Here is a 22,729-nt window from a genome sequence, read left to right as displayed (position 1 = left end):
TGTAGGTATTTGAAAGTTATTTCAATAATTCCAAACAGTCATAATGTATCTTAACATTAGCAAATATTTAAGAACTAATGCTGGGTATTTCCAAATTGCTATTTTCTATTAAGATCACAAGAAAGCAAAGACAACGAAAGAATCTTGCCTGAGAGCCATTCTTCTTCTGTAATGTGAATAAGACTTTCATCTCCATCAGAGCATTGTGACTCAATAAATCCTTCAGGTTGTGCTGTAAACAGATGATACAGTTTCTTAAAGTGTTTCACTAGAATGAGCTGAACTAGACACTGAACTGCACAATGACAGAAATATTTCATTTTTTTTTAACCCTTACATACAAGTCAAATTTGACCCGTTTTGACATTTGACAGTTGTAAAAACACCTCAAATGTATTTTACTCTGAAAAACTAAAGTGGCCCCAAAATGTACAAAAATGAAAATATTTTAAATGTTATACTTTTATATAGGTGCTACAAATGTTTGTCCATTGAGGCTGTTCTGGGTCAAATGATCTCTGTATCTATTAACATGTGTTTTATTTAAATGAATAGTTAATAGTTTTAATAAGATAGTAGTTATGAGGATTTCAGATGTCAGATCCACTATTGATGCTTTCTAAACACATCTGTGCTTCAACATCTGGTATAAACACTTTTTATGAGGCGAGTCTTAGACCGGGTCGGTTTTGACCCGGTCTAAGACACATAGGCTACTGTGAGGGTTTAGAATATGAACAGTCTGTCAGGCTTAAGTTTCATTTTGTAATAACTACACTGTCTGTGGGGCCATCAGTGCCATCAAGCCTCCACTAAAGCTCTCAAAGAGAAATCAACATGCAAAAGATCCACAGAACCTATACAACCCATTCCATTATCATTTCGATGATGAGCCTGGCGATACTTTTCCAATACTTGTTACTCTGTACTGTAATTTGAACTGAGAGGTTATTAAGAGTCTGTGTAAGGTTGTAAAACATACTATGTTTGCTTTTGACAACAGAAACATTGTAGAGATTTGAGATTTTCACCTGACAGCAACTGGCATTCACTCCCATAAACCACATTCCGCTTTAGAAGTCTAGGAAAGAAGATCTGACGGTAACAGAAATATCACAGAAAATACATCATCATATTTATGAACATGAGCTATCAGTGTTGTGCGTCCCTTTTTTCCCCTTCTTCTACCTCTCTGTCTATCTCTCTGGGGAGTTTATTGATTTGTGCTGAACAGGAGTTTGTTTACTCCTCAGGGTTTAGGATTAGCAGTTAGCATACTGGGGAGATTAATTTTCTAATCTTTTAATCAGTGGTGAATATTTATGATTTTACATGTGATTACGGTGTTCCACGGGGTGGCTGTGTGATAAGTGGAGGAAACGCTGTGTGTGTGTTGTTTTGTGTGTGTGTGTGTGTGCGTGTGTGCGTGTGTGCGTGTGTGCGTGTGCGTGTGCGTGTGTGTGTGTGTGTGTGTGTGTGTGTGTGTGTGTGTGTGTGTGTGCGTGTGTGCGTGTGTGTGTGTGTGTGTGTGTGTGTGTGTGTGTGTGTGAGGAAAGGAGTGGGGGAAGTGGAATAGAAGAAAGTGTTCAAGTAAAACAACCATTCCATATAGTTAAAGAATACCAATGCCGGCTGTGTACGCAACTTGAAGAATGCATGAAGATGACAATGATGCAACTGCTCTGCTTTTTAATTCTGTTTTTTAGCCATTAAGTTAAAAGTTCATGTAGAAATTCTGTAAATTTGTTGTAAAAATGTAAAATTCTGGTAGGAAAATACTGAAACCTTTATTTCCCTTTATATTATTTTGTTGGAATTCATTTAAATAGAAATTCTAAAGAAGTGAAGTTAAAATACTGGACTCACCATGTCTTATGTGTGTTGTATTATTATAGTTACACTGCAAAACTAGCAGCATGAACATCAATATTACAACAGGTCAAATGACTGTTTGTGAGGTGAATCACTTGTAGTATCCAACCCACAGAGAATTATTACCAAGTCCTGTAGTTCCTCTCTGCTCTACAGAGCCTTTTAGTGCTTTTTCATCTCATTGTTTTGGTTATGACCCATTGACATGGTTTCAAGCAGCTTTTCTGCTACATACTGTACAGTGTAAATTACCTGGTCAGCACCAAACAGCAGATAGACACAGTTAGTGACCAGGATTTAGTAGCTAATAAAATTAGTGTTAAAATTCATCAGGTTGACTCAAACACTCCAAATAAATGATGCTGCTGCTCTGTCTCTCTGTATATATATATATATATATATATATATATATATATATATATATATATATATATATATATATATACATGTACATTTAGACATGAGGCAGCTGTGGCTCAAAAGGTAGAATGGTCGTCCACCAATCAGAAGATAGATATATTTATATGTCCTTACAGAAATTCATAGTGCACCATATGGCAATCGTCACAAAAATACAATACAATGATTTCACTTTTATTCATAGGTAAAATACTGATTGGTACAAATGATATGTGAACCGTGTTGGTTCAGTGGGATGGAACCCTGTACTGTTTGCTGTACCCTGTATCATCAGATTGACAGTTTGATTCCCGGTTCCTCCAGTCCACATGTCGAGTCCTTGTGTCCTTGGGCAAGATACTTAACCCCAAAATGCTCCTGAAGGCTGCGCCAACAGTGTATGAATGTGTGTGAATGTCAGTTTCTCTCTGATGAGCAGGTTGGCACCCTGTGTGGTAGCTCCTGTCATCACTGTATGAATGTGTGTGAATGGGTGAATGAGACATGTAGTGTAAAAGCACATTGAGTAGTCAAAAAGACTAGAAAAGTGCTATATAAGTTCAGTCCATTAAGAGATGTATTAAGAGATTCCCAAGTTGCTACAAAACCCAAATTCCCAGAAAAAGGTACTGAGGACATGACCTCATTGTCCTAATGGCAGCTACAAAGTGCAAAGCTCCATTACATTTATATGTTTCTGCTGCTTTAGAAGGCTTTAAAATACCTATACTGAGATAAAACATTTAATGTATTCTGTATCAGTGATACAAAAAAGTAGGAGAGGTGTGAAGCGCACTTTGTGTCCATGGCCTCAGGTCTTGAATTAAGGATGCAGTGGCACCCATAGCTAGCCAGCAAAAGATAATCAAAACAAGTGGATCTCAAAATCTTTCTGTGACAGTTATTAAATTATCCAATTAAAAAGAGTGATTATCCTCAGAGATAATCGCACAGAGTCTACATTTTTTCTCAGCACAGCTCTTGTCATATTTGTCAGCGGGGAGAATGAAAAGAGACAGTTCTCTCCGAATGTGTGTCCTGTGTGGTAATCGAGACTCATTCTCTGCAGCTTTAAAGCTCCTGTCCTGACATCACAGAGGGTCCTAACTGCCACAGGGAAATAAGTAAACTTTGTTGGTCCCAAAAGAATGTTGTATCCCCTGATGCTTCAAACTATCTTGAAGTCACTTTTATGAAGGACACCTGCTGGCTGTCTTCATTCAATGACATACTGCTCCTAATCTTTGCTTTGAACACACATTTGAGCAACTCTGTCTGAAGTCTGCTGTGACTTAAAACGTGATCTCTATATAAGTACTAGGTCTTTATACTTTATACTGACCTGATGATTAGTTTTATTAACATAGAATGAAGTATTGTCTTGCAGTGTCTCTTAAAACAGCTGTGTGTAGTTTTGAACCATAATTCTGAAGACTTCTTCTATCTTTTCAGTAAGAATGTTCCAAGTAACTTCAACTGGTTTTGGTTGAAGGTAATTTGAAATGACCTTAGAAATGGTACTTTGACAAAGTAGTCTTAAGTCCATGTCAACTGCATCATGGAAGCAGCTCTTGGAAGTACTAAACTTCGGTGGCGGTTGTATATAAGGTGATCAGATGTCTTGGATATCGGATGTGAATGTGGTTGTTCTCTCTCTGCTGGTCTTCTGACTCCTGGATGAAGACATGTTACCTTCTTCCCAGTGGATGCTGCTAGTGGTTTTGCTCTGGTGTTCACAGATAGCTGATGTACTCCTCCTCTCCCAATGTTGTCATACACCACTCCAGTTTTTCTCTAGTGAGGTGGGGTGGGGGTGGGGTCTTTTCTTCAGAGTGTAGCAGCAGAGGTTTTTTAGGTGTTGAATGGTTTGTGGTGAGGGCTGACCCCACTATGACTTTGTTGAAGACTCTTGTTAGATGTTCTGACAGTCCGAACGCATAAGGGTGTACCACTGGGGTGCTTGTGGCGGTCTATGTTGATTTAGCTATATATCAGACTTGGTTTTAAGTCCAGGTGGCAGTCTCATCATCCACATGTTTAACTGTTGGCCCACAGTGCCCCCCTTACACAGAGACAGGGATTGTGATCTTCTCCCATATACAACCCCCTATTACACTTAGGAACAAAGCAAACCCCACCTGTTGACGTCGACTGTTAAATGTTGATGGAAGCTCTAGAAAAAGCATTTTTTAACTTTTAATAAATAGTCATTGGGAAAGTTAGGTTAGATTAGTTTAAATGAAAAAAATGTTTTCGTGTAACTGAATAACATGTGCCCAGTAGGACGAACACTTATTTTGTTATTTAGGGGTATTTTCTCAAATTAAAAAAATCAGCTTCATTTTGAAGCTACTTCCTTTCAAGGAAATCTAAAAGAGAACTGCTTGGGAAAGTATTTCCTCAGGGCCCTTTATTGAAAGGTATACAGGTATCAACAATATAGAATATTGCTTTTTTGTTTGGCAGCAGCAATATAATAAGAAAAAAAAAACATTAACCAAATTGTTTAGGTTTGGAGCAATTGCTTGTGGATTTCTAAAAAAGCATCAATATCATGCCAGTAAGTGTTAATAAGTGTTGTTTTGCCTGAAAGAACGATCACAGTGTTTTGTGGGGATTTAGCTGAGTCAGTGAAAAGACAGGGAGAGGGAGGTCCAGGAGCTGACAAGATCTGGGGCTAAGCCCAGACCATCTGGGGCTGTGGTCAGGGTGTGTGCACCCGGAGTGCCTGCCAAAATGTTTTGGGTGGTCCCTGCTGTTCTGCCTGGAGCACTACTGCTTTAATTTCATTAAATTTCACTGCATAGTATGACTAGGTGGCATGGTAGGTCAGTGATTAGCACTGTCAGCTCACAGCAAGAGAACTCTGAGTTTGAACCCACTGGCCGGCTGGGGTCCTTCTGCATGGAGTTTGCACGTTTCCCCGGTGACTGTTTGGGTTAGGGTTAGGGTTAGGGTTAAGGTTAGGGTTAGGGTTAAGGTTAGGGTTAGGGTTAGGGTTAGGGTTAGGGTTAAGGTTAGGGAACCCTAACCCTTGACTGTTTGGGTTCTTTCTGGGTACTCTGGCTTCCTCCCAAAGACCAAAAATATGCAGCTTAGGTTAAGTGGTGTAAGTGTGTATGGTTGTCTGTCTCTATACTATATGTTAGCCCTGTGATTGACTGGCGACCTGCCCAGGATGTACACATGATCTTTTCAGGTGCATTTCTTCTGTCACTCAGATCTTTAAGTGGCTGGAAGAAGAGAAGAAGCAGCTGAGCCACTAACTGCTGCTCACCGCTTCTTTTAGCCAGAGAGGAGATGAGGTGCGTCACTGCAACACCATGGCTAGGAGGAGAGCAAGTAGGGTACATCACCATCAGACCCTGCTATCTAAGCCACTTTCTAGACCAGGCATATCAAACTCATACCATAAAGAGCTGTGTGGCTGCAGGTTTTTGTTCCAACCAATCAAGAGTACATATGTGCACCAATCAACTGTCTGAAGACTGAGATGAGTTTATTAAATGAGTCAAGCCTGGTGTGCTCCTGTTTGGTTGGAATTAAACCCTGCAGCCACATGACCCTTTGTGGAATGGGTTTGACATGCCTGTTCAAGACTACCTTGATAGAGACACTGCAGCACTGGCCCTCCCATGACTATGGAGCAACCAATCACGGCCTCCTCACAGAGGATTAATATTTCATGCCCACACACTGGATCGAGAAAGCACACTATATGTCTGCTTAGTGTCAACACTAACTCCCGCTATTCTCACCACTATCTGTCATGGGACTGGTATACATCTATCTATCTTTTGAAGTGATGGCTTGCCAGCAGCTTTATCTCCTCCTTGGGGAGTAATGCCCCAAGCCCACACATGGACTGAGGAGAGGAGACATTGTGTCTGTTTTGCTCCTCTCCCATGTTTTTCATTGGAAATACAACGGGGAATGAACACATTGACGCAACATCAAACACTATGATGAGACAGTCGGCAGTGATATGTTTATGTCACTGCAGGTCCAGGGGAATGGGACATTTTCTATACAGCCAAATTTGTGTTGCACCTAACCCATTTAGGTTTTTGGGGTTTGGGGTCTGGAAGACAAGTGCCCCCCAGTCATACCAGCAGGCAAAACATCAGGGAATTGTGCTTGACTCAGTCTGGGGGCTGTTTTGTTGGAATCCAGACACAATGCCCTGACAGTCCTCAGACTGCAGTGGTGACAGTTTGGTCCATCATTGTGTCCACGCATGTGTTGGGGTGTCCTGCAAAGATGGCCTTCAGGGGAAAAATGACACATTCATCATGTTGGTGAGAACAGACAACCACACCACATTGTCTCAACAGGCTGCCCTGATGAAGATGGCAGGGAGTCTGTGGTTGTGGGTTTCAGAACACCTTTTGTCTCTGCAGCTTCCACTTGTCTGGCAGATGAGTGTTGGCACATGAAGCTGCTTTATTTCCATAATGGGCCAAACCATCTCCAGACTTGTCTCCATAGACAGACAGGCTGATGCTGACGGGACTGTAATGTGGTGCAGACTACTTTTGTTCCTATTTTACTTTGTTTAGTGTTGTTTGAGCCTGACCATTGACAGACAGCATGAAGCACGGTTAGAGTTTCATGCCATGCTTGTATGGCATGGCGCAGGTGAGGACATGGGTAGCATGCACGCAAGGTCTACAGATGGATTGAGCTTGTATACAAGATGACATTAATCAGCCCTGCCCTCTCCCTCAGTCTCTAATACATCCACACACAGGTTGGGGGGTAAATTAACTACATTTCCTGATGATTATAGATTTTTTTTTCCTCTGTCAGAAAGATTTGAGGCTGCTCAAACATTCCTAACTGAAGCCCTGAAGTCCAATGTTGATGACACTGATGGGGAGGTGTGGAAAGCGGTGGGGTCTGTATGTCGGCTGCCTTCCAGTGGACCAAGCCAAGCAGATAATAAAGAAGCAGCACCTCGCTGACCAATGGCTCAGAAAACCCTCATTTCTGGATGCTCCATGTGAGTGTGTGTGTGGCTGTGTGTTCTGCTAAGCAGGCCGTGATATTAGCACTTGGGTTGTGTGGGGGGTCAGGGGAAGAATGGAAAGAGACAATGTTGATTTTTCTCTTGCGAAGACTAACTTGTGAAACTGCTCCTAAGACTGGGATAAAATGCTTTGTGGCTAAATGTGATGGGGATCAAAACTTCAAAATAAAGAAACACACAATTTACCACTCAACTTTTTATCATCACTTCAAAGATACAGTAGAACCCTCTTAGCAGAAAAATAGTTTAGTATTTCTTGACCCAGTATGTCATGAGAATATTGACTTCGAATGGGAAGTGTATCTCTGTTTCTTTCTTTCTTTCCTTTAGTGAAATTAGGAAATCTTCTAGCCTCTGATGATCATTATATAAAACAGAGACTGTCGCCCAAGTAAAACAACACAATAGGTTCTAATATCGCTCACAGACAAATGACATATAGTAATGAGTTACAGATGCTGTCGTAATTATGACCGGGAGCAGTAGTGCAGTTAAAATGATTTATATATGAGTCAAATTTCCGTATTAGGGTATTAGGTTTGGATGGAAGCAATAACCGAACAGTGGACTTTGCCACATGAAACCACTGATTGTTTCCTGTTTCCAACTGTGAACGTCACAACAAAGGTAAGAGGTAGTAACTTTAACCCACACCACATGTTTCTCTAATCCTTAACAAAGTGATCGTGCCTAAACCTAACCAGAACTCAACCACAGCATTGCAACATCACCAAAGATCATTATTTGTGATATAACAGTGATGTGTACAGAGTTTGGAAAGCACAGACAAATGACATCCTGCCAGTAAATGCTGATAATGGTGCCAGGATAGAAAAAGCTCCTATGTGTTGTTTTAGAGCCCATGGTCAAGTGGCATATTTATTATTTGTCGCGCTAACACTATCAATAAATTGGTTTGTGTCCACCTAGCTAATTGTAATATAACATCAGATATGTATCATCTTTTTGATAACAATGAGAATAATGTCACTCAATATATTGACACAAGCAGTAAAACAATCAAGCCAGGTTTATAGTACTGCATCAACTCGATGCTGTAACCCTTCAGAGCCCTGTGTGTCACCGTGTACCCATGCAGAGCCCTACGTCATCGCCTGACGTGCACCTTCAAAAAATTGTAACTACACGTTGAGGCAACACAGACCACATGGGCTGTGATTGGTCCGCACTACATCACGATAGATACATCACAATAGGCCCGTCAGGCCCTTTAGGAACATCACACCCCCTAGCGTTTTGGCAGTGAATTGCACAGCGTCATTCAACCTCGACGCAGAACCTCAAATTGTTCACTACGTTGTCGAGGCAACGGCGTACCTCTGGTCTCAAGTTGACGCAGTACTACAAACCTGGCTTCAGAGTGATCAAATAAAAATTTAATTAAAATATACATGTTTGACATCACTAAGGATCATAATGTCCCATCAAAATAGTTCCTTTATCACTGGAGCCCTGACAACAAGAATATAATTCAAGGGAAAAGACCATACAATCATCCCCCTAAAAATCCCCAAACTGGACTGTTTCCATAATCTTATTTTACACTGACAAATCACTCCAAACCATTTTGGAAAGAAGACTTTCCAAAATGATTTGGAGTGCTTTATATTGGTATCACTCATCCTGAAACTCAAGTTGTGCAGCCTGCCAGCAGTTGTGTGCTACACATCATGAGTAACCAGCAGTGCAACAGAGCCCTCAGCATTACTGGAGCTAATACTCCTCCATAACTATCATCAGCCGGTCCCCAAACAGCCCCCTTCAACCCCCAACTCCCTCAAGTGCTTACACAGGCTGCCTAGCCTTGGCAGGATATGACACCCCATTAGCCGTCCGCCATGCCATAACGGTTATTTAGAGACATCTGGAGCTGAAAATATTTCATGACTTCTCCCAGGACCTCCATGGATTAAAACGAGGGAGCCTGGCTGCTTTTAAATACAGAGACGGGGAGAGCAAGATAGGGGAGCAGTGAGAGAGAGCGAGAGAGGACCCTGTAGGGGAGTCCAATGGTGACAGTACAGCCATAGCTAATGTGATTCCCCTGCCGTGACTCATAGAAGAGGTATATAAATACCCACACAGGCCCCTGTCACTGACACGCAAACCCTCCCCGGCTTTGTATAAACCCCTGAGACAGAGAGAGACAGAATTTAAAGGGCCACATTTTTTATTTCCCCCCCCCTTGAACTGTGAACTTGTGTTTATCTTGCAGTGTGGAAGGTATGTGCGACTCCCACGCAGCTATGGAACAAAAAAGGAAGAAAATTAGAAATGCTGAGATAGATAATAAGGAGTTTCCTAGAACCTCAAATGAGAAAAAAATAAGAGTAGAGAAATAAAAGTAAATGAGAAAACCAACAGGGGATGGAGGGTGGTGGGTGGAGGGTGTCCTGAATTCCTCCATATAGACCTTGGTTTGTTTATAGCAAGTCTCCACCTGCAGCTGTTAACACACTGGGCTTCCTGCTGATGGAGATGAACGGAATAATGTAAAGATGATACAGCTGCTATGCAAAGTTGAGCTCAGTGAGTTGAATCACCTGTTGTCTTCACTTGAGTTCACAAATCCATGATTATCCCAAGGCAGTTTCACACCTGCATCAAGTCTTATGAACACATGAGAACCTTTTTTTAACACTGGTTTGCCATACATTATTATGGTATAGGATGTGAAGCAGGATATGCTGTAGGGCAGTGGTAGCGTTCCTCTGGTCGACAGACTCATACAAGGCTACAGAACATTTGCCACCAGGCTTCAAGGAAGAATTAAGCAAAATAGGTAGAAAGACATATAACTTAAAGGTTATTTGTGAGGTCATTATCTTGGAAATTGTACGATTCGTCTGTTTTTTTTACACCCACAACAATAGGAGGACAAACTATTGGGCAATCAGTACACAAGGTAGTCAGTCCATCATTACCCAATAACCTGTTTGATATGCAGGGGTGTGTTCATGTTACTGTTATAATCAATTTGCTAAAAAGCTACCACACTGACACTTTGAGAGGGACTGACTGAGTGTTTCTATTTTAACAGGCGCAGCTTCTACAGCTATTACGGTAAAAGTGGAGCGGCCCTCAGAAACTCACAGACCACTGTGTATAGCCAATCTTCTCATGTGACCCTAATCAGCCAATCAAATCTGAGCATTCAAACATGTGGACAGACTCGACTGTCAGTGAGATACAGACGGAGAAAAGAGGACAGATGTTTTGTTATAAAGTTATTAGATGTGAAATTAAGTTTATGGTTTAAGTTTAAGTTTAAAAGTAAAAATGGATTCTTTTTTATTTTTCTAAAACTAAGCACTTTATTCTTATATATTTATTTTATAATGTATTTGAATCCCACCAGTTGAGTGTAAATACTAATAAATGAATTGTACTGTATTTATTTGACAGTCTACCATCTAGCCACTAGACACAGATGCTGATGGAACTACAATGCTACTTCAAGCTACTGAAAAAGAACTCAGACATTATGATGTTCTGGACCTTCACTTGAGGACATTTTCACTCATTGGACCTCAGTGTATTTTAACTGAATACCCTTAACCTAAAGTATGATGTTATAATATCCAAATTATTGATCACTATGTATTGAAAGAAAAAATGCAATATGCGATGCCCCAGTAGCAAACTGTTTTAGACATATACTGCAAATCTGCAACAGCCATGGTTCAATCCTTTGTTGCATGTCATACCCCTCTCTTTACCCATGTTTCCTGTTTTAAATGTTGAATCAAGGCAAAAAAAAAAAAAGCCTTAAAAAACATAGACACACAATTTAAACCTGCGTGTATATCTACAGGTTTTCAATACAGTGAATATCCATATATGAATGGATAAAGAAGCGTGTCAGTGTTCCAGGGATGTAACAACCATGTTAATGGGACATTTTACAGCTCACCATAGCTGTCAAAACATGTATTCATAGTGTTTTTCTTCTTATTTCCTGTTTTGGCAGTGTTTTCCCATAATGCTTAAGGTGATTTGGGTAAAACAGAAATTGTGATGTCAGTCATCATGTCCAATTCACTCCGTCATTCACTCAATATTTGCTATTTCAGTTGTTCCTGCATTCTTGGCAAGTAAACCCCTGCTATCTGCTATGAGAGAATCAACCTAAAGATATAAGTGAGCCTGAGAAACAGGAATGTCTTTCCCAAAATTTCATGCCAATCCATCCAACAGTTGATGAGACATTTCAGTTTGGAACAAAGTGGCGGAGGAACTGATTGGCATTCCCGTTCTGAGAGCTTTAATAACAGTATGACTAAAAAAAAACAAAGAAATATGTGATTTCCTCCCATGTTAATCTTTTTTATAACTCCTCAGATTGCATGATCCCCAGGCTGAGGGCCCCTGCCTGATACAATAGACACCATCATTTACTCAATACTAAGAATGATAATGACGGTAACATCATTTTAGCATCTATGAAAAGCAACACAATGCAATTTGAGATAGTTAATATGGTGTTAATTGTGTGCTTCATCTTTTTTGGTGTTAGGACCCCACAGATGAATTTGTTCATTGTGTGATTTAAACTGAATCTCACACCTATTCCCTGAACTTCACCCATGGACCCAACCACCAGTTACCATTGGTTACTCTCTGGCCTATGGCCTATGACATCACCAGGTCAATGAAAGCTGGCCAGCTTTTGTACTCCCTCTCTTCTTTGTCCACAGTCTTCCCTGCAGCTGCCTGCTCGGAACAGTCTGCACTGAGCTCTTTTCTGAGCGGCAGCGACACGAGAGGCTGTCTAAGTATGGCAAACAAGTTTATTGACTGCCAGCAACTGATCTCTTCGGTGACACAGAAGCCAGCAGCAAACTCTGGCCTGTACTGTGCCAGGAAGCCACGCAAGCCTGCAGCTCACTGAACTTAACAAAGCAGCATGCCAGAGAGCAGCTCTCTGCCTCCATGGACTTGGTTAAGCAGTGGGCATGGCACAGAAATGACACATGGCTAATTTGTTTAGTATACATTCATTTGTATTAGAATTGTTCACTGAACTTTGTTGTTTCACAGTTACATGATTAAATAGCTAAGTTGATGTCACACACATACACATACACAAATAAAATATAGAGGCAGTATTTTAAGTATATGTGATCTTTTTTCTTAATTCAAGTTCAATATATGTTTTTTTTTTTTTTTTATTGTTTTTTTTTATAATAGCTAACTATAATTGTTAAATTCCCTGTGAAGTTCACTGTCATTTTATACAATAAAGTTTATTGTTAAACTGTAATATATCAATATCCATTACATATCTCTCTCAAAAGTGTTTGATAAACACATTTGAGGGATAATTGCAAAAAAAAAAAAAAAGTGTGTGTATGTCTATATTCTGTACATATAATATCAGCTAATATATTGATATTGGAATTGTTTTGCTATCATTGTTATGGACATCAACCCCAAAAAATCCAGTATCAGTCAGGCCCTAACACATATACATACATCGTACCAGTTGGTAGATTACATATTGTGTTTTTTCACTCCTTTTTGTTCTATAGGTAAGTACCTTTTGACAGACTGAATGAATGGATTGGCTATCTTTTCTCTTTTTAAGGGTTATGACACAATGTAGATTGAATGTAAATGAAGCCTTTAATAGAAGCAATTATTGCTCATAGTCCAAAATGTGATAATAATATTGATAATAAGTTGCTGCACCCACAAAATGCCCAACCAAGCCTTTACTAGATTATCTAAATATACAATTTTACTCATGCTGGTAAAGCTAGTAGCAGCTGTTGCTTGCACTGTAACAACATCTGGATTACTTTGATACTGAAAAGCTGACGTATGATTGTTGACATGATTTCTAAATGGGTTTAAGGATGTTTAATCTCAATGGACAATGGAGAATCTAACATAAATAGAATGTGTATTACTTGTTCCCCCTGGTTTTACTGACTCTTAGAAGTAAAGGTGCAACTATTGCATCAATGGGGTGCTTAATACTAAAAAGTAGACTTTGCACCCTGACAAGACATAATACAGAGGTGTCTAAAGTAGCAACAGCCTCACATGTTCATTAGCTTACAGTGCAGCTTTAGACTCTCTGAAGACATCCTGAGCCCTCATTATCTGCTCTAAAACAGATGAGATCTGTCATGCTCATATTGAGAGAGAAATCGCAGTTATTCTGCTGATTAGCAGGAGAAAAAAAACACAGAGCAGAATGTGGTTTGCTGATCTTGTCAGCTGTGTAGGTCACCAGGCCAGAATTAGCTCACAGTCCCCCGTTTGGTAAACTGCAAGGAACCCTTGGAGCTGCAGAACAAACCAGAGTAAATCCAGTCCTGATACAGCGAGGAAGAGCAGTTATAGAGGATTTGCTGCCAGTTTGGAGCCTGCAAAGAAAGCAGTGACTTGTCTGAAATTCTAGTTGCTCTCAGGAGAGTCACAAAGAGCAACCGTTTAGTTAAAGTGACCTTTATGTGGATGTTTGCACAGAGTTGGGTTTAAATGTAAATATGTTCAGGGAAATGCAGTGGTTTCAATGATGTGCATATAGAGGAAACCACTCAGTGTGCTTATCTACTGAAAGCCACAAAGTTATAAACACACAGTTTCATGCAAAAGATCTTTACTTCTTCACATGCAGATGTATTGCATGTTAACGGGTTAAGCTCCGGTGCTTAAGTGTGTTAATATGCTGAATTTGAGCATGTTATCACAATATTGTTGACTGACGTGTGTATTAATTCATATTTTCTGCATAAGTCGTGGTGTGCAGTTCATGTACTGTACTGTGTATATGATGTTGTCACATGGGGGCACGTGGCTGAGGTACCTGTCACATGACTGTTGCTCTTGCTGTGGATGGTCTGTGCTAGATTCACCAAAGAATATAACAGTTGTATATGGGCTAGTTTAATATGATGCACTTAGGAGCGCCTTGGTAGCTGAGTGGTTAAAGTGCATGCCACATAATGGCAGCATCCCTGGTTTTAATTCCGGCAAGAGACCTTTGCTGCAGGTCATTCCCCTCTCTCTCTCTCTCTCTCTCTCTCTCTCTCTCTCTCTCTCTCTCTCTCTCTCTCTCTCTCTCTCTCTCTCTCTCTCTCTCTCTCTCTCTCTCTGTTTCCTGTTGGCTTCTATGCCAACTACTGTCAAATAAGGCAAAAAAGCCCAAAAAACAAAACATTATGCGCCTACAGTAAACAATACAATCCCCCACTGATCTAATCAACCCCTTTAATATAATTTATTATTTCCATGTCTTGTTTGTTTTTTGCATTATAGGCTGATACCACTAATATAGAACAATATACTTACATATTTGTTAGTCACGGTATATTACGCACGGTTCCACATTACTCCTATACTTAAATCTCTTCACTGGTTACTGGTTGCATTTAGAATCCCATTTAAAATCCTCAGCCTTACTTACAGAGCATTGTATGGTCCGGTTCCTACATATGTCATAGACCTCCTTCTTCACCCCTACTCATCACCGAAAATATGGAGCGCTCTGCCTGTAGTGTTGCGCTCTGCTAATTCTGTGGACTCATTTAGAAAACAGCTAAAAACTTGTTTAGACAGGCATTTGGGTAATTCCATGCATCATCTGGGTCTTATGCACTTGTTATGTTTTCTTATTATATTTTATGGTATCGTTCATTATGTTCTTCCTGTAAAGCACTTTGTGACTCATGTCTGTAAAAAGTGCTATATAAATATATTTTCTTCTTCTTCTGCTTCTTAGGAAGGTAGGCAGGAAACTTTACTGAAAAATAAAAATATAATATGCTTGGCCAGCACCAACACTGATACTGTCACATCTGTAATAAGCTGACATTGGTAGCTATATCAGCCAAATTGATCTATAAGTCATATTCATGATAATCATAACAGCAGTAGCAGTTTTACAAAGAAATTGTATTCAAAGTTTATTCATATAATATTTTTAAAGAGTGGAGGGCAGTTATACACTATTACGCTACTGCCAAGTGCTGCTCATAGTGGAATGTTGGGTCTCTTTAAATACATTTTAAAAGTACAGTCTAGACCTGCTCTATGTGAAAAGTGCCTTGAGATGACTTTTGTTATGATTTGGCGCTATATAAATAAATATTGATTATGATGATGATGATTCTGAATAAAAAATACAAGGAAATCTGTATTGAATACCGATGTTAAAACTGAATGCATAGTCATGACATTAATTAAAAAATAAATAAAAAAGAAAATTAACATTTTTGACCAAGTGGCTCACCATAATAATCCCAGCCTGGAAGACATTAGCTTAACACAGCTCCCTGGCATGTAGTGTTGTAAAGGATAATATCCCGACTCAAGGTTATAGATAAGTGGCTGTCCTTGTGGTGTACTGTGTGACTTACACGCGCTGATTTTTTTTTTTTTTTCATTTTGCTGGAAAGGACAGACCCAGGAGACAGCTATATGAGCTGAACCACATTAACCATCATCTCCTCTCTTAGAAACAGCAACATTTCAGCCAATTAGGTTTCAGAGGAGCTTTGACAGCCACGAATAAAAGCACAAAGTCCAGATGGTCACTGAATTTAAAACATTAAATATCCAATGTGCATGATTCAGCTGTAATAGTAATTTATGTTACAGAATCTATAAAGCTAGAGAGCATTTTGTGTCCTTATGTCTGGAATCATGTGTGCAGGGTATTTAGAGGAGTGCAACTTTTGCCTGAGAGACTGTGTGGAAGGGTGTTTGTGGCTCTGCCTGTCTGTCTGTTCTTGCCTGTCAGTCTCTCTCGCTCTCTCTCAGATCCTCGCCTCATGAATATTCATGCTCGGTATGATTATACCCGCTCTAATCCAGGAAGTGAGTGGGATGATAAAAAGCCCCCCGAGCTCCATGGCCGCTCCTCCGACACCGAAATAAACAAATAATCACTGCATCTCAAACTTGCCTACACACACACACACACACACGCACACACACATACTAATGCACAGATTTAGGAGACCTTTTGGCTCTTTCCTGACAATGTCACATGACGGAGGGTGATGGAAGGTGATGGAGGGTGACATGCAACGCGCAGAAAAGCCCGGACGTCAAAGCAGACAGAGGGTGAGTGTGTTTGAAATGAGAAGAGCAGGGGTAGAATGAGCGCTCTGTGATTTCATGACCCGGGTCCAGACTGGAGCTAACGTGACTCTCATGAGAAGAAAGAGAAAGAGGGTCTCTTTCCTGTAATTGCATCAGCACTTCGTTAACAATAATGCAATTAAACAGAGGGCCCCTGCAAGACACAGCTAAAAGGAATTTTTTTTTTTCATCCCCTCCTTCTCTGTTTTCCCACATGAGGCTGAGGTATGTTAATGTCAATTGGATTCTGCTTGTTATCTCTCCAGCCGCCCTAATCTGATCCCTGGGAAAGTCAGGCAACAAGATGTCGAGTCAGTTAAAAAAACTTCCCTGCTGATAAGAGAGAGAGTGTGTTTTTTTATTCCCACAATGCAGCACTGTTCCAATTTACAGAGATTTTTTTTTTTTTTTTTTTTTTTTAAACGTCAAACGTCACAGTTGTAAAGGGCAGGGCTGAGGGGGAGGAGAAGGAATTTGTTGTGTGAGTTCTACACACACTGCTGTTTTATTAGACACACCTAGCAGTAAATCATTCCTTAGTTAGGTTGTACTATTCAGTTTTTGTTCATATCAGTGAGGACAGAATAAGGTTCTCAGTATAGCTTCATAACATTCAACACAAGCACACTGCAGCTGCACAAGTAGCCTTAAAGTTGATTAAAACAACACTTCTCTGGCGGCTGTGGCTCTCGAGGTAGAGCAGCCGTCCACCAATCAAAAGATCGGAGGTTTGATTCTCCTCCAGTCCACATGTTGATGTGTCCTTGGGCAAGATACTGAACCCCAGATTGCTCCTAATGGCTGGTGTGTGAGTGTTAGTTTCTTCTTAATGAGCAGTTTGGCAGCCTGTGTGGTAGCTCCAGTCATCAGTGTGTGAATGGGTGAATGTGTCATGTAGTGTAAAAGTGCTTTGAGTGGTCAGAAAGACTAGAAAAGTGCTATATGTACAGTCTGTTTACTATTTACCATCTGAACACTGGAAGATGTCTGTAGACACCAGATGAAAAGCATGTACAACATCCACTGAAAGGAGGTCAAAGGTCATGGACCAGGAGCCAGTGGATGGCTGGAGAAAAATCAAGGACATCTTACACCAGAGACCATCTTTGATGGACTGGTGTTACCACCACCACCACCACCACCCCAAATACTACCGCCTGTTATCATGTGGATATTCTTATGACACCTCAGCCATTTCCATTCACTGATAAAAAGGTGTGGTTGACAGCTGGACCTTTGACTTTATATTATTTGATCACACATATTCCTCAGGGGCAAGAAAAAGCTTCCATGTCCAAACTCTCTACAACAGTTTAAATAACATCTGAACATTACAGCCTTCATGATGCAGGATTTATCACATGGCTCTTGTAGTAGACTGCATTAGTTTTGGCTGAGTGTACATAATACACTGGCACCTACTGTAAGTGTTGTGTTCTAATATAAAGCCAACCATTGTTTACTTCCATTTAAGACAGCAATTGTTACAGTGAATGACATAGTTCAACCTCTTTTATACCAAACACACAGGTTAACCAGTGGTCTGCAACTTGACTCTGGCAGTTCAATCAAACCTGTTTGTTAGTTCATAGACAGACTATGGAACAATTAGCGCCTGTGCACAGACACATTAAAGGCCCCTCTTCTCTATTTACTTTCTGTTTCTGAGTTTTAGATGAACTGTTTTGTTCCTCATTGTAAAAATAATGGAGCACCTTGTTTTCACAGCAGCTCGTACTGGCAGCTGAGGCTCACAAGTATTGTAATATTTCACATTATCCACCATATCAAATCTTAACTTCTTAGAAACTCAGTTAAAGTAATTAAAACTTGTGGCCATAGCATCAGTTACCATGGAAATTCTCCTATTACCACTTTCAGCTGTGCATCCATGTATGTTAATCTCATGGTCATTTAACATGTCGGTCCCAAAAAAAAAGTCACAATGGCATTCTTACATCAGATCTGTAACATTTAACGGAAGTCTGAATTGAATGTTGTCAGCTTAAAATAAAAAGCACAGCAGCACAAAATTGAAAAATTAAAGCATGCAGAGGGAGAATTATGTTTTTTGCTTCTTCTTCTAACATCACTGTAATACATTTATTATCTAAATCATAATCTCTTATGCATATCTCATATGAGATCACTGCAGTGTGACCAGATCAAAAGAGGTTCAAAACCCTTCATACAACCACAGTAATAGTCTGAGCAGCACTCTCTATGTTTTACATTTTTTTGTTCATGCCAAATGCACGGACGGGTGAATGTGAGAAAATGGGAATTAAATGAAAATCCCAACTTCATGTCCTCTCAATTGCACATGGAAATGCAGAATTCACTGTCTAATAACATGAAATGATGTATGAGGATTCCCTGTGTGCAGTGGTGGCGTCATGCTCCCGAGCCGTTTTAAAACGTTTTAAAATCCATCAGTGATTGAGTTTGTGAAAACCAGGTGCCAAATATCTAGTGAGCATCATCTCTTTCTGTACATTTCCTGTCATGTCTGGTTAAAGCTGAAAGGAATGTTATAGGAAGTGACCACTGACAGAGTTTTTTTTTATGCCATAATCATTCCCTCTGTTCATACTGACCATTACAAGTTCTGTTCATAAGGCATTTACAGTGTAAGTCAAAATGTATTTGTTTAGCACTTTTAAAACAACCACAGTTGACCAAAGTGGTGAACAGGCTTAAAATACCAAAATAAACAAATATAAAAGTAAGAAATATGATTAAAAGAAAAAAAAAAGATTATCATATTGATAAACTAATTGTGGCATAATAGAAGATGAAGTTAAAGTGTCAAGCTCATCTCCAATTGAATGTCAATGAGAAGAGGTGAGGCTGAAGCAGCTACTTCAAAGTTTCCAGAGTCTGAGCAGTTCTTATGTGAAAAGGTAAGCTGTTCCAGAGATTTGGGGCAGCATATGCAAAGGCTCAGCCTCCTCTATTTTAGTGCTTGGATCTCAGAAACACCTATGAACATCTGGATGGTCAACCTCAGTTCTGGTAGATAAGATGGTGCCAGCCCATTGAACACCTTAAAAACAATCCACATTAGTCAACAAATCAGTCCTGAAACAACTGAACTAATCGATGAACAAATATGTGAAAACTGTCAAAAATCAAACCAAGAGTATCAGCAAAGTCAAACTGTCCAAACATAACTAGATAGAATAGATATTTATCGTCATTGCAAGTATACAATGAAACTGTTTGAGCAGTCCAAATGCAGCATAAAAAATAAAATAAGATATAAAATATATACACATAACACTAATACACACATGCACGAAGCAAAACACATCTCACCCATACCCATGACCACATACACATTCATACCTATACCCATACAACTGAGACACAACAGTATGCACAGTTCATTATTGCACATAACAATCTCAGTCTTATTATTTAGAAAGTTTAAAATTCATCTAAGTTTTGACATTCAGCAAAGTCTGCATTGAATCTTTAGTTTTAGCTTTTCTAATAGGCAGATAGATTTGTATATATTGTCAGCAAAACTATGAAATAAGTGATGGAGGACTAAATCCACAGTCCTCATTCTGTGTAAAAACGTATTTAAAAGTTGATCTGACGCTAATATGAAGCTTCAGCCGTCCAAATGAGTCAAATCAAGTAGTTATGTTTCAAAATTGTTGACTTTGGTTTTAAGACATCATTTAACATAAAATCCATTTGCATGAAAAACAATCAAACAAGAAAAAAACCCATCACTTTAACATATAGAGGACACCAGCAATATTATGTATTTCATGGAATGGAATGACATCATAACGGTCACTTTATATCTCAGATCTGTCTTTGGGGCCTCCTGACCTCATGGGCCCATGGGTCTATTATATGCTAAGTGGGTCCATTTGGTAATAATTCCATGTGTTCGGTGTATAGACGCAGACATTGGATCACATATGGTTGGTCATCATCTCCTCTGTGGTGTGCTGATCCTGTCCTTTTCCACAGAGTAGACTCAACGCTGCTCTGGAGGCAGGTCAGCGTGGGTCAGGGGACATGGGACAGCGACATGCATCTGATGCAGACTTACAGCTTGGTGTAAAAGCCCGACCTTTAGTCTCACCACTCACACAGCCTGCGGTAGCTATGTTGAAATTGTCAGGAAGGCCACGAATCCCCAACTGCTTGAGTTAACATCACAAATGCGAGACTTTGGCTGAAGCGAGCGGCTCACCAGCAAATCATAGTAATCCATAGAACTGAGAAATGATCATACTGTTCAAGCTGGTCAAAGAAAAAAATTTAAGCACCTAATAGTGTCCTGGAAAAAGTTTTCAAAGTTATGAGAGGTTTAAAACTATTCCGCCAAAGATTTAATACAGAGTGAGAGATAGAAAAAGAGAAATGAAATCAACAAAACAATAAAAGAGTGAACAAAACAAATGAATTCAAGGTGATTCTGTATCCATCTATAAGATTAGAGGGTAACATCTCCCCAAAAACAGCGCTGTTCGACATTATCTATTTTTCTTTATGCAGAGCATGCCTGGCTACACCCGACGAGGACATTTATTCACCCATGTTAATGTTTTAGAGGGAAATAAAAGAGGAGTGGAGAAACAAAAGGACAGACAGTCGCCCGCTCTGTCTTCCAAGGAGGCAGACGTTTGACCTAATTAGTATGCAAACGTATGCGCGGGAGGGCGTTCGGTGCGGGAGGTTGTTGGTGATTTAAGGCGGGAGAGGAGAAAAAACTCTTCCCGTCCTCCTGCCCTCCATTCATCCGTCCAACTCTGCTTGCCTTTTGTGCCCCAGTAGCCCTCTGCAGTCTCCCTGGCCTACATTCGCTTATACCAGACATCTTTGTTTTGGGGGGCGGCTTGGAGGACAAGGCCAAGCGGGTAATACCCAACATCCATATATTAAGACGCGGGAAAGTAGAGAAAGCAGGGCAACAAGGCTTTACTGTATTCTTGTGATGTGATAAGGGAACAACAGTTGGTAAAAAAAAAGAGCTTTGTTTGTTGTTTGTGTTCTTTGTATTGGACAAAGATGCGTGTAGTCGAGCACTCTGATGATCCTCAGGCTCAGACAGACAATGGGCAGAATACCTCATCCCCCCCCCCCCCCCCCCCCCCCCCCCATGTAGGAGACACACGAAGCTGCAGCACTGATGATGTAAGTGTGAAAACAAAAAGGCAGAAAGAAAGAAAGAAAGAAGGGAAAGGAAGAAATTGAATGAGCATGTTGGCATTTGGTAAGAAGGGCACTCGGAGACCCCCGCTGCTTCATCGCATCACGCTTCCCCCAGACCACTTCTCCTCATCTCCTCCTCTGGCCTTTTGGTTGCCGAGACGTCGGCGCTAATTGTGTGTGATGGTTTTTTTATTCCCAGGAAGAAGACGGAAGAGAAGTCGAGGAGTAGAGGACGAGGAGGATGGAGAGCAGACGAAGGGCGGACGGGACGGAAAAACAGAGAGAGGGGGCGGCGGAGGGGGAGGAGGGGTAATGAGGGAGGAAATAAAGCGAAATGGAAGCGAGCGCAGGCGGAAAGGGTAAAGAGGATGTAGACGGACTGATGGAAGGTGAAGGGGGGAGAAAGAGAGAGAGTGGGGGGGGGGAGTGTAATAAATGTTTCACAGAGGCGACTCATCAAGAGGAGGATACATGAGAGAGGTGAGCAGAGTCAATGTCAGCCCAAACACGCACAGAGGGGCCTGTCAGGGTAACACTGGAGAGATATCTCACCCTTATTCATTCCACTCATAACACACACTTTCAATACTGATTAAAGCTATCAGCTTAGAATGCATAGCTACATGTGTGTGGGGTTGTGTGGTCAACGTTTAGAAAGGAGGGAGACAGGAGAGGAGGTGAAAGAGTGGAAGAGAAATGTGGAGATAAGAAGACAATATGAGAGTAATAACAGAGAGATGAAGAAGAAAGGAATAGATGGGAGAGGATGAAGAAAAAACAGAGGACAAAGGTAGAGGAGAGGGGACGAGAGGAGAAAGAAAGAGATGAATTAGGAGTTAAGGGAAGAGGAAAGGAGGAGAGATGAGGACAACAGAAGAAGAAAAAGAAAAATGGTTAGAAGAGGAAAGGTGAGAAGATGAGAGATGAGGAAAAGAGAGGATAGCAGAGTAAAACAGAGTGAAGGAGAGAAAGTTGCAGAGGAGGAGAGAAGACACAATGAAATGAGTGGAAGAGGATTTGGGGGGTAAGGGAATGGAAAGGAAAGAAGTGAAAAGGGGGTGAGAGAAAAGGTGGAAAAAAGAGGGGAAGACAAAAGACGAGTAATAAATAGGAGAGGGAAGGAAAGGGAGGATA

This window comes from Scomber scombrus, chromosome 9, assembly GCF_963691925.1.
Source record: "Scomber scombrus chromosome 9, fScoSco1.1, whole genome shotgun sequence".
In the NCBI taxonomy this organism is placed as follows: Eukaryota; Metazoa; Chordata; class Actinopteri; order Scombriformes; family Scombridae; genus Scomber; species Scomber scombrus.
Note: the sequence above shows the minus strand (reverse complement) of the source record.